A 13301-nucleotide genomic window follows, 5' to 3' on the forward strand; every position below is an offset into this window, starting at 1 on the left:
TGGGCTGGGTAATTGATACGCTAATGAGTGGGATGATTACTTAAACTATTTTGGGGAAGGAGCAGGGACTTCCAGGAACTGGGTCACCACTCACTTTTTGACCTTTTACAGTCAGCCTCCTCTGAACTGTCATGGCACCTGTGGGTGTGTCATTTAGCATATGCTAATGTATTACAATGAGCGCATAATGAGGCTCAAGGTCCGCTGGAAGTCGAATCTTCCGCCACCTTGGGCCTAGTTGGTTCTAATCAGTTTTTGTCAACTGGCTGTGTCATTCTTTAAGGGTTGTGCCCTTCCCTCCTGTCTGAGGCTGATTCTGAGGCCTTCTAGAGGGAGGCTGCTACCAGCAGAAGCTGACAGAATGATTGCTGCTGTGGGGCCCAGGTGACAAAGCGGCAGAAGACCTGCTTACCCATCCCTGCCCGGGTTCCAGGACCATTCCAGCACCTCAAGGGTTGAAAACTTGGGACGAAATTCAAAGTAGCAACTCCAGGTGGGATATGGCCAATCCCACGATGGCCAGAAGCTAACAGAGCCTCTCCAAGAAGCTTACTGGTTTGCAGGCCACACAGACGCCGGAGCAGTTTTTTTAGTTTGTTTGTATCTCTCCAGGGTGTGTGTGTGTGCATGCGTGTGTGTGTGTGTGTGTGTGTGTGTGTGTGTGTGTTAGGGTTGGGGGTTGGGTTTGACTTTCTTCTCCCTGCAGAAACCTGCAAAATATTCAACACAAGACCTGGCACAAAGTCTGCAGGCAGTAAGTGAGCAGCTCCCGTCATGTCCACTGCCTTGCCTTCCCTACCCTCCTTTCGAAACCTTTTGTAAGACTGCGTGTCTCTGACATCTGCTTTTCCTCCTGATTGCTTCATCATCCCGGGGCTGTGGCCAGCAGATATCAGTGGTGGGTTTTCAGCTGGAAATGAAGTGGAGCTGGTTTGAGTAATTGGTCTCCGTCAGAGGCTTTACAATGGGTGGGCTAATGCGCGCCTACTGCTCCCACTTCCTGGCGAAGCTCTGCCCTTGTATTTAAGGGCGTAGGATGGGAGGGAGCCAGTGTCTGGCTCATTGGCATAGAAATTAAAGACCTTTCCTCAAAGAAGGCATGGAGCGTCGTCAGCACCTCTGGCCAAATCGAGGTGGTCCTTTGGGAAAGTCCTCTTGGACTTTGGCTGCAATAAAAACCAGAGTCCATTTTACACCTGAGCAAGTTCTCCAGGCGTCATCAATTGATCGATCGTCTCCTTTGTGAAGCCTTCACTCACAGCATGATGCACGAAACCACTCTCCTCTGCTCCCGCTGCGCCCTGGCCACATCCCCCTCTCTCCGGAAGACCGCCAACTTGTGATTCTGCGACTCTTGGAAGACAGGGCGGTGCTGGCCCAGAGTCTCCGTGCACCAGATGTGTGAGAGTCTGGGAATGGAACTAGCCTTCCACAGCCAGACTGACTTACTGTGCCCCACAAGCAGGCAATAAGGGACCACGGTGTGTGCACAGATATTAAAAACAACACTGAAGCCCACTAGAAGTCAGTCAGCTTTCGTTCGATCACCGTGTGCAGGCAATTCTAAACCATGTCTGTGGTGAAATCTCCTTCCCCACAGCCTTGCATGCTCCGTTTCCCTGCCAGCACCACACTGGGAGAGCTGGTTCCTTTCCATCCCCCAGGACACCGGGAGCTTCTTGAGGGCAGGGGCCATGTTTCAGTCACCTTTGTATCCCCAGTGCTGGCACATAGGAGGTGCTCCATACTGTGTTTTATGCAGCACAGTAGGAAGATGACAGTTTTCAAGTCCAACATACCTGGATTGAAATCCCAGCACTATCATGAACCAACTGTGGCGACTTTGGACAAGCTATTTCACCACCATGCCTTAACTGCCCCTCCTGTATAATGGGTTTGATGATATATATACATATATATATATATATATATAGCACACATATACACACATAGTACCTCATAAATATTTGTTGAATTGACCTAAATTAACAGGTATTTCCAGGCAAAATCATGATGGATCCTGTCTTTCTTTGTAATCCTCTCACTTCTTGCCCTGTCATGACCCTCTGCTCCAGAAACACGCTCCTGTGACACTCAGGTGGGGGCTTGCTCTCAGTCCCATGACATCTGAGGAGTCAGTGATGCAGTGAGGGTCACTGAGAAACTGATACAGTAGCCCTATGCATGTGTCATTTTTCTGTACGTTAGGCATCCCTATGTTATCAGGCCATAGGTATATACCGCTTAAATGAGGCTTCTTAAGGATAGCGGCGCCTTTAAGCCTCAAACCAACAGTGACCCAGTGGATTGATCAGTCAGACCATAAGCTCTGGGAGGGCTACCCAAGCATGGTGGGTTTTTTGTTTTGTTTTGTTTTGTTTTTTTTGCGGTACACAGGCCTCTCACTGTCGTGGCCTCTCCCGTTGCAGAGCACAGGCTCCAGACGCGCAGGCTCAGCGGCCGTGGCTCACGGGCCCAGCCGCTCCGCGGCACGTGGGATCTTCCCAGACCGGGGCACGAACCCGTGTCCCCTGCATCGGCAGGGGGACTCTCAACCACTGCGCCACCAAGGAAGCCCCCCAAGCGTGTTTTGTTCCGCATTGTGCCACAAAGTAGCTGCATGTTGTAACCAATCAGTTTATTACCTTCATTGTATCAAGGATTGGGGCTCGGCACTGTGGGGGGCACTAAGTACTTAGGGGTGGGTGGAGAGAATACAGCCCCTGCCATCACAGGGCCCTGCCCCAGATTGAGTGTGCCATGGGGACTTGCAGGGGGACCAAGCTGAGAGCATCCCAAACGGTTGCTTATCTGTGATTTGAGCTTTGAAGAAGGCGGTGGGTGCGCAAGGGTAGAAGTTTCCTTAGGCAGAGAGGCGAAGAAAGGGCATTTCAGATGGAGGAAACAGCATGAGCAAAACCATGAAGATGCAAAGGGACATGACCAGTTTGGGGATCAACAGCTACCTGGTAGGCAGAAGCACAGGTAAAGGCCACATCAAAGGGCTTTTTTTTTTTTTTTTTTTTGGCCAAGACTAAGATGTAGATTTCACCCCTAAGCACCTGGAGGGGCTACTGAATAAATTGAGGCAGCAGAGCGATCAGGCTCTGGGAATACCTGGAGGATGGACTGGAGAGGGCTGAGCCCGAGGCAGAGAAACCAGCTTAGAGACTGACCCCCGGCAGCTGACACGGAAGGGGAAATGCTTGGGGGTGAGGGGGGTCGGTGGGAACTCAGAAGCTCGGGAGTCAGGCCTCAGGATGCATGTGCCGACCTCTGCAGGGTGGCATTGCATGACCTTGGGACAGTCACCTCCGTGTCCGCACCTGAGGGCTGACTCCTCTCTACAGCCTCCTTTGGGTCTGAAATCTTAGGCTTCTGTGATCCTGATCTGAAACCTTCCCCTTAGAACTACAGGGCTAGGAAACAAATCTCTATCTATTTCCAAACGCTTCAAGCTTCTCTTAATACTTTTATTCAGGACCTGTCTTCCCAGGAGACACTCAGGGCTGTCAGCCTGTAATTAGACTTTCTCGCTGCTCATACAGCCAGGCTGTGCGGCACGGCAGCCGAAGCTGGATTAGCCCACTGTAAACAAATTTGGTCAGTCCCCTTCTCGCCGGCCTCCATTCCAGTTGAGCGGATTTCAGCAGCTCCTGGGTGAATGTTAATGCCTCCTATGTACATGGTTGCAAGAAAATAATCACGTGTGCCTCCCTTTGTTGAGATGCTGTCGCTTTTGCTTCTCAGGTGTCCAGGTGACACAGTGGGGTGGAGGTAGGGGTGGGAGGTGAGAGGATTGTGAGGGGGCAGGGAGACAGTGCAAAGAAACTCGAAAGAGCCTTCAGGCAGGACATGGGGGACCTGGGTTTCAAGGCAAGCTCAGCCACTAATTTTCTTTGTAACCTTGCAAAAGCTACTTCAGTTCCCTGGGCCTCAGGTATGTCAACCGTAAAATGAGGCCGAGAACACCTGCCTCGCAGACCTGCTGCAAAGGGTAATTGAGGTAATGGACGTGAGAGCCTTTGGTAAAGCTTTGTGGCCGAGGGGCCAGTGTCAAGGATCACAGGCTCAGCTTTCCTGTCAAAGGATAGGGGAGTCAGGGCAGGCATAGAGCACGCAGGAGAGCTAGCTTCCAAATTCCCTTTGGCACCAGAGTCCTAGAAAACAGAAGGGGGTGTGCAGATTGGATGCGCCATGAACTGCCCACCGATTGAAATTGCCCTGAAATCGCATGTAAGTGTTCAATCTACAAGAAGAGTATTAACATTTGCTGAATACTTGTGTTCTTCCTGTGATCTTTATGGTAGCTTTAGGTGAGGATTCTTATACCCAGTCCAAAGATGGGGAAACTGAGACCAGAAGAAAGAGATGGGAGGGAGAGAGGATTTGAGGCCAGGTTAGTCTGACTTTAAAGTCTGTCTCTACTCCCTGTCTTTGGAATTACAAGCAGATGAAGGTCAGATTTAGATAGGGGACAGATACATAGCACGTTATGAAAAAACAAGGGATGTATTGGGTGGAGAACCACTAATCTTTTCCCAGGGCATCTAGGAGGATGAAGCCATGTCATAAACTGTAAGTGTCATGAGGGCAGGGGCTGTATTCATCACGATGTCCCCAGCACACAGAACGCTGCCTGGGACAGAGCAGGCGCTCAGTAAATATTTGTCGAATGAATGAATGAATCCCATGAGGCTCACAGTCATCCCCTTAGCTTTTCTGGCTGATCACAAATAGAAAGGAAAAAAAGTCCTTCACAGAAATTGTCCAAGGAATACACACCTTTGTTGTTCCAATTGTTTCTGTGTCTACAGCTGTGTAACAAACCCCCCCAAAATTCAGCGGCTGGAAACAACGTTGATTTATTATTTCTTAGGATTCTGGGGAGGGTCACTCATGGGGCCGCATTCAGCTGAGAGCTGGAACGCCCATAATGGCCTCTCTGCCTTCCGGATTTTTCTCTACAAGTCCTCTCATCACGCAGTAGTCTAGCCTAGGCGTCTTTCCAGCAAAGCAGCTGACTTCCAAGAGAGAATGCTCTGCTTATATCATGCTCGCTAATGTCCCATTGGCAAAGCAAGTCACATGACTAAACCCAGGATCACTGTGGGAGGAGACCGCACAAGGGTGTGAATCTCAGGACGTTCATGGAGGCCCGTTGGTCCCATCAGTCTTCATGAGCAGCACATAATAATGAATGTATGTGTGTAAAGCAGTTAGAAATGCGCCTGGCACTTAGTTTCTACTACTTCAGTATTAGTAATAGCTAATGATTATTAATAGATAATTACTGTAACTAAGTTAGTCACTGCAATTGCCTTTATTTTATGGACTATGAAATAAGAACCCCCACTAGGGACACTCTGCTGTATCCCTCGAAGTCTGAGCATAGTAACCCACTGAAACTGTGTTTGAGGAGCTGCATGAGCAACAAAATATGAAGTTGAATCCTTCTTTCACCTCTTTCTCTACTCATTTCTTTTTACATGGTTTCCCTAAACGTGGGTATGCTTTTTGCTTATTCCTAAAAGTGATGTTGGAACCTACAGGAGGATTACTCATTTCTGTAAGAATCCATTCACTCAACAAGCATTTGTCTAAGGCCATTGTGGTATCTCTTTCCCTTTTCCAGAGACTCTTTTGGAGTTGGACAGGGTACCCAGTTCCAGCAGATGAGATGACAGAAAAATTTGTTGAGAACTTCTGAGGAAGACTGTCCATGCTGATGAAAAGAAAAAGGTATGCAAGGGGAATCCTTAGTTCCTTTCCTGCTTTTGGACATAGCCATATGAGGGCATGATAACTAGAGATGCCCTTTATGCCTCTGTTATCACCGTGAGAAGAATATGCTCTGGGTAGCCCTCTAGTCCCAGAGGAAAAAGACATGAAACAGAACAACTCAGCAAGCCTGCAGAATTTCAGCTTGAAGTAGATTTGCTCAGTCAGATCCAGACTCAATCTAGCTGCCACACCCTAAAGCAGAGCTGCTTAGCTGGCCATAGCTAGATCTGTGGTGAGAAAAAAATGTGATTTAGGCCACTGAGTTTGGGGATAGTTGTTACGTGGCATTAAGTGACAATAGCTAACCCATATAGTATCTTATTCCCTAGAGTCTGCTGTCTGCTGAGCTGTAGAACCTGAGGTCTCAGCCCAGCACCATCCTGAAATGGAGGAGAATACAGTAAGAAAGTTCTTGAGAGAGGTGCCCTTGGAGTTTAGGAATTTAGGAAAACATAGGGACTTGTGTCTGCTTCTCTCCAGGTTTCTGAAGACCGGAGACTTGCTGACACAGCCCACATAAGCAAGGTTGAGTAGGGACCAAGGCGTAGAATGGTTGGGACAAGGACGTTAAAATACTGGACTGAGTCTATCCTAATAGCAGAGAGCAACCAAAATGCTCTGGATTTACAAACAAAATATGAGGAAGCAGATTTAAACAGAGCTTAGCTGAAGTCCATGACTGGAAAAGAAGCGAAACTATATCTGGTTTATACCCCTCCGTGTAATTATTCAATAGATCTGCTCCACTTGGTACTTCTCTCTGCCTCAAAAATGCAGTGTCACCTTCAACATGGAAATTTCACGGTGCCCTCTTTCACCCGAGCTCTCGGTGAGATTGCGGGCGCTGCTCTCAATATGGCTTCCTTTCTGTTTATGTTTTATTTTCTCACTTTGTGCCAATACATGACTTATATACCAGGCTTTTGCAGGAGAAATCTTTCAAATGGTATTCGAATGTATACAGAATTTAAACCTTGTCTCCGAGCTTACAGAAACTTTCAAGGAATATTAGGAATTTAGTCAAGTGTGATCAGCACTGTTATTGCTAAAATTAAAATCATTAATGGCAGCAGCAGCAGTGACTACAATTTCCAGGGCACTTTCTACGTGCTTAGCTCCGTGGAGGTGTTTTGCATGCAATTTATTCCATTCTCCTACCAGTTGATTAGGTGGTTATTATTATTCCATGTTCTTCTAATAATAATAAAACAACATCTGTTTGGCACCAGGTATTGAAGTGAGCCTTTTACATGCCTTGCCTCACCACCTTCTCACACAGCCCTGTCAGCTGGAGTGATTATTTCCCCGTTTGTCAGATGAGAAAGCTAGAAGTCCTGACAGTAGAGGGACTTGCCCACAGCACACAGGCAAGAAGAGGCAGTGCCAGGCTTCGAACCCTGGTCTCCCTGCTTCTAAATCCATATTCAGTCGGCTTCATGATTATCTCTCAGAAACAGACCACGTTACCCATCCTGCGACTCTGACCTTTTCGCTCCAATCTAGATTGGTCTGCTCATTGGCTCCAGAGATCTCCCCTAGCACCAAAAAAACTGGATTACAGGATTCGAGTGTAATCCCATGTAGATGAAATCCACTGACTTCAGGGTACAAGGCAAGCACAGAAGGAAAGGAAAAGCTAAGGCCCAACCAGCAGCTCCATTTTGTAGCTTCTGCCTCAGAGATGAAACTGTCACCAGCCCCAGGGCGAAGGGGACCCCACCCTGCTGATGCTGGGACGTTGACTGGGGAGCGGCCAATGGACGTTAACAAAAGAAACAAACACACACGTTTTTCTTTTGCAAGGTGTTACAGCTCACAAATCCCTTTTGTATATTTTGAGCTATGCACTCACTCTGTGAAATAAATATCTTTATGCCCAATTTATTTGCATGTCTCAGATTCCAAATTCAACTCTCCTTTATCGAAGACCTAGTATATGTCAGGAAGATTTCTGGGCTGTTTCCAGGACAACACCTCATTTAAATCTTGCAAAGTCTCTATGAAGTAGAGATTATTAGCCCCATTTTGAAGAAAAGGGAATGAAGGTTCTGAGCAATGGAGTGACATATTCAATACCACCCATCAGATCAACGCTAGAGTCTGGATTGGAACCCTGGTCCCCGGTGATCACCCCTGTGCTCGGTCCACGGCACTAGGCTGCTGCAGGAAACCTCCCCGCTAGGCTCTGACACAGCAGCCCCGCCTCTGCTGAGCGGTGATGCTCTGATGGTTGGCCATGGTCTGTGTCAACATTGTATGAGGAGGCAGGCGTCCAGTCTTCTTTAGCTGCCAGGACGTCTGATCAAGAAGGAGCTGTATCTCAGGTCCCGTATCCAAGGAGCCTCACTGACACCTCGACCTGATTAGACGACAAAAGCCTGAACCCAGCACCCTATCCAGAGGAGACTTTCTGGGGATATTGGGAGGTGCTGGGTATAATTAGTCTGTGGAATAATATAAATAATTTGTGGCCAGAGGACAGATTGGGGGTGAGCGGGGGGCTGTTTTAAAACATCCCCAAACCCACTGATGCTCTTCCCACTAAGAGGGGATCCTATGTCCCTTCCCCTTGCATCTGGACTCTGGAATGGCTTGGCCAGCAGAATATGACAGAAGTGGCATCGTGCCAGTTCCAGGTTTAGGACTTAATAAATTGAGCGCTTTCGCTTCCTGGGTCTTGGGACACTTACTCTTCACACCTAGCCATCACACTGTGAGGAGACCCAAGCCATGCTGCAGAAAGACCCACATGGGAGGCACCGACAAGCAGCTTTACCGGCCACATGGGTGAGCTGTCCCGGAAGAGGGTCCCCAACTGAGGCCCTCAGTCGTCAATGCTGTATGTATGGAGCAGTCAGTGCTGTATGTATGGAGCAGTCAGTGCTGTATAGAGCAGTCAGTGCTGTATGTATAGAGCAGTCAGTGCTGTATGTATGGAGAGTCAGTGCTGTATGTATGGAGCAGTCAGTGCTGTATGTTTGCAGCAGTCAGTGCTGTATGTATGGAGAGTCAGTGCTGTATGTTTGCAGCAGTCAGTGCTGTATGTATGGAGTAGTCAGTGCTGTATGTCTGCAGCAGTCAGTGCTGTATGTATGGAGAGTCAGTGCTGTATGGAGCAGGGATGAGCCGTCTCTGCAGAGCCCTGACCACACTGTAGATTCATGAGCAAAATAGAGGATTATTGTGGTTTTATGCCATGATGTTTGGGGGTGGTTAGTACAAAGCAAGTGGTAATTGGAAGAGAGGTGAACCTGATGTCTGTGGAGTCATTACAGCGATGATCACTTTGAATTGTTAGAGAAACCCAGTGAAACAGATGAAGAAACTGAGGCTCAGTAAGGATAGATGACCTGCTTGAGATCCCAGACCTAGTAAGTGGATCACCATGGATTTGGATTCAGTCTTGGTAAGGTCTCCAATCCCCTCCAATCCATGAAACCACAGAGAAGTGAAGCAGAGACAACCACTCTCCAGCTCTGTGACCACCCGTTACCTTTTTCTAGCAAGATCCTGCATGGGTTGTAAATGCAAAACAAATGAACCGGACAACTGTTTTTATTTTTGTTTTTCATGGAAAGGCATTTTATTTTAAATAGAGCAATGTGTACATGTCAGTTCCAAACTCCCAGTCTATCAGACAACTGTTTTTAGATTGCATGATGCTTATTTGGGATCAAATTCCAGACACACCTCCAGGGAGCACCCCTTGGTGTTGGCAGTCAGTTGAGCAACTTTCTCTCTTAACTTCTCTGAGCCTCAGTTTCCTCATCCATAAAATAAGGACAAAACCATCAATCTCATAGAGTTATTATCAGGATATAATGAGGCCATATTAGGTAAATGACTTCATATAGTACCCGGCCCCAAATAAACATTCAGTACATCTTGTGACCCTGACCTTAAGGCTTTAAAGTCAGAAGGGTTTTCTTTGTTCATCTCTCCTTACCCCAGAGACAGACTCCCTAGGGTCACAATGAAACAGATGCACCCCACCCCCGAGCATCATTTATTTTAACCTCAAGGACTGAGCTCTTTATGCCTGCACTCCTGCAGCCCCTCTGGACAAGAAGAAAGCACAAGTCACAGCCAGCGAGCTTTGCTCGCAAATTCCTCCTTCACGACTAACTGAGCCCCGATACCGGAAAGAAACATTCCGTTGAATCATGTAAATCCCCACTCATCTCCAAATTGGGTGCTGGAGTGCCTCGGGGAAGCGATTTTACAAGCTCGCTGACTCCAGCCGAGGTAGCCGCCAGTTGCTGTTGAGAGATAATTCAGCCTGACCCCCACTCCCGCCCCAGCAGCAAGATTGAGGGGCTCCCTCCCTTCTCACTAGAGAAGTGGCCCCCTGAGCTGCCAGGGAACAGTCCCTTCCCCCAGGAGGCAGAAGGAGAGAGGCCATAAGCCGCTTGCCTCCTGTCATACTCCCCAAACAGCACAGGTGGAATTCAGTGACTCGTGGCTCACCTTCTCACTTGAACAAAGGATCTCTGGTACTGATGGAGAGGACTGTCTCGAGAGATGGTGTCTGGAGTATGAGGTCAAGGTTGCCTGTGCTTTCCCTCACAACCTCCTGGATTTCAGAGGCAGAGGGATGCTATGATGGACCCAGCCACCGTTGTGACTCCGGGCAAGAAGATGCTTTCTAGCCTGCTGTGCCTCTAGGGAGAACTGTTATCTTTTCTTGTATTGCTGCCTTTTTAAAAAGTTTATTTCCAAAGCTCAGCTTCGCGAATAGATTTTTCAAGCCACAGCCGGCCCTGTGTAATTCAAGACGCTGTGTCTGCCTTGTCATCAATGGTACGACGCCCCATTTTGTTTGGAAAGCTTATTTCCTTCCTAAGTCTTTGGGAGCCCAAGTCCAATCTAATATTTAGGAGCAAATATTAGAAGATAGGTCAGCAGCTGTACCGTGCTCATAATCATAAAACTTACTATCCATTTTTGAGAGCTTGGTCTCTAAGAATTTGATACCCACCCTATCATGGATTTCTTGCTTCCACTCCAAAAGCTAGAACTTACTGTCTGTATTTTATATATGCAGAAACAGGTTCAATAATCAAGTAATTTGTTTAAGGTCACACAGCTAATACATGGCAGAGTTGGGATTTCCATTCTGCCATCACTGACGCTGCAAAAGTCTCTGGGGAAAGTTCTCCTCTGACGGCTGTCCACACGAAAGAGGAACTTGCTGTCGAGACTGGCTAAGCGACAGCACTTGCCTACCCCAGGCTCAGCTGGAGTCCCCTTGGATCTCCATCCATAGCTCACCTTCTCCATGTCCTGAGTCAGTATGGAACAGGCCAGAGTCCTGCTCTGTCCTCACCAGCAGATAGTGTCTGGGATTTGCCTTGCAGCCTCTAGCTCACTCTCTGGTATGTGGGGGACAGTGACCTCACCAAACCTCAAGGCCTACTGTTTTGGCCCAGGCTATATTCCCTCTGCTGTCTGCATTCTGCTTTCAGGGCTGGAGTAGATCAGCAGAATTCCTTGCAGAGGATGGAGCCATAAAAAAGACTCCCAGGGGCCACAAGGGACCTGAATCAACAGATGTTTACAAATCATCCACAACTTCTTTATGAAGAGCACAAATATTGACAGCGTTGCCCACGTACACCTCCCTCCCCGCCCCCACACCACAGCCCCCTGAGCTGCCACATTTAGCATGTGACTCCCCGGGAGCCTGTGACTGCACTAAGGGTGGACAAAGGCCGGCTCTCATGTGGCCAAACATGGGAAGCTCCGCCCAGAGAGAGGTGAGCTGGCCAATCAGATTTTCACTCTAGGGAAGCTGAATTGAAAGATATAAGGAAAATCCAGTTATGAGTAGCAGAAACTAAGGCTGGTTGGATGCCCAGAGAAAGGCTATCGGGTAGAACAGAGGCCCTAAATAAACTGATGTGAGGTGCAAACAAAAGTCATGACGATGTGGAAACCCGAGTAACTAGAAGCTCTAAGGAAGGTGAAAGACAAGTGCAGAAAAAGAAGCAGAGAGAAGCCACTCCTTGGACAGAGCTCGGCTGTGCTAACGGCAGAACATAGGACGGCGATCCAGCCATCACTTCCTCGAGGTTCTGCAGGGACCCTGGATCCAGGCCAGGACTGGAGGGCCCAGCCACGCTCTGGTCCTGCTCTTAGATTCCCAGGGTACCCTCCTCTCTGTCACTGCCAAGGCCATCATTATGGTGACAGCCTCCCCGCCTCCTTCCCTTTCTGGCGCTGTCTGCACCACCCTATTTTTGTAACCTAGCAGGACCCTAAGCGGCCTTCCCGGGACAGGCCCTTACCCCGTATCCTCTGCTTTAGCTCCTCCCTGAAGAACCTAGGTAACAGTATTTGATGCACATTTCCTGAGCTGTTTTATACAGATGTGAACCACCCCCCCCCCACCACCAAATGGAAGATGTTAACTACTTGATGACCTTGAGCACATAGCCCCAGGCCTCCTGGAGCCAAGGGTTGATACTGTTAACCCCTGTGACACCACCCCGCTACCTCACCATCAGCCAATCAGAGAATTGTGCAAGACCTAATCCCATAGCCTGTGACCTCCCTCCCTCACCTGGCTTTTAAAAATACTTTGCTGAAACCCTTCTGGGAACTCCAGCATGAGCCACTCATCTCCTTGCATGGCCCTGCAATGAACCTTTCTCTCCTCCAAACTCCGATGACGTTTCGGTGAGTTTGTTCTCACTGTGCATTCGGCACACGAACTTGTGCTAACATTTTCATTACAGCTGAGAGAAGGCTGCTGAAACTCCTATCTCCAAACACTTGTGTTTGTGCAGGGTAACTGACTTATTTGTATTATTTGTATTTTATAGACTCGGAACTTAATAGATGCGAGACTTTGTGGGAGAGCAAGGGGCTGCGTGTGTGGCCTGCCAGTGATCAAGGGGGAAGGTTACGATGCATGCAGTTTTCTTTTTTTGTGTTTTTGCGGTACCGCGGGCCTCTCACTGCTGTGGCCTCTCCCGTTGCGGAGCACAGGCTCCGGACGCGCAGGCTCAGCGGCCACGGCTCACGGGCCCAGCCGCTCCGCGGCATGTGGGATCTTCCCGGACCGGGGCACGAACCCGCGTCCCCTGCATCGGCAGGCGGACTCTCAACCACTGCGCCACCAGGGAAGCCCCCCAGTTTTCTTACTTTTATCTTTGGTTCCAAAGCATGCCCTTCTACCCACAGTTTTTAATTCCACTTTTAACGTTGGTGATTTCATATCTTATATATCCTGATAAGCTCCTTTCTAAAACAAGATAGTATATAAATAAATAAATATTCATAAAGGGATGCTATATCCATCAAGGCCCTGGTGGAAATCAGAATTTAGGTTGGGTCATTCAAAAGGAGAGATTTGAATGATGGGGCCTCTCAGGGAGGTGTGGATGAAGTTGAGGGAACTGACAAGGGGCGTTGAGGCAACCAGAGATTAGCAAGAGCAGGAAGCTGTTACCACCCATATGGCTGGAGGAAAGGTGGTGAATAGAGCCCAGTGGGTACCTGGCCAGGAGGAGGGC

This window comes from Leucopleurus acutus (genome assembly GCF_964270905.1).
Source record: "Leucopleurus acutus genome assembly, chromosome: 2".
NCBI classification, from domain to species: Eukaryota; Metazoa; Chordata; class Mammalia; order Artiodactyla; family Delphinidae; genus Leucopleurus; species Leucopleurus acutus.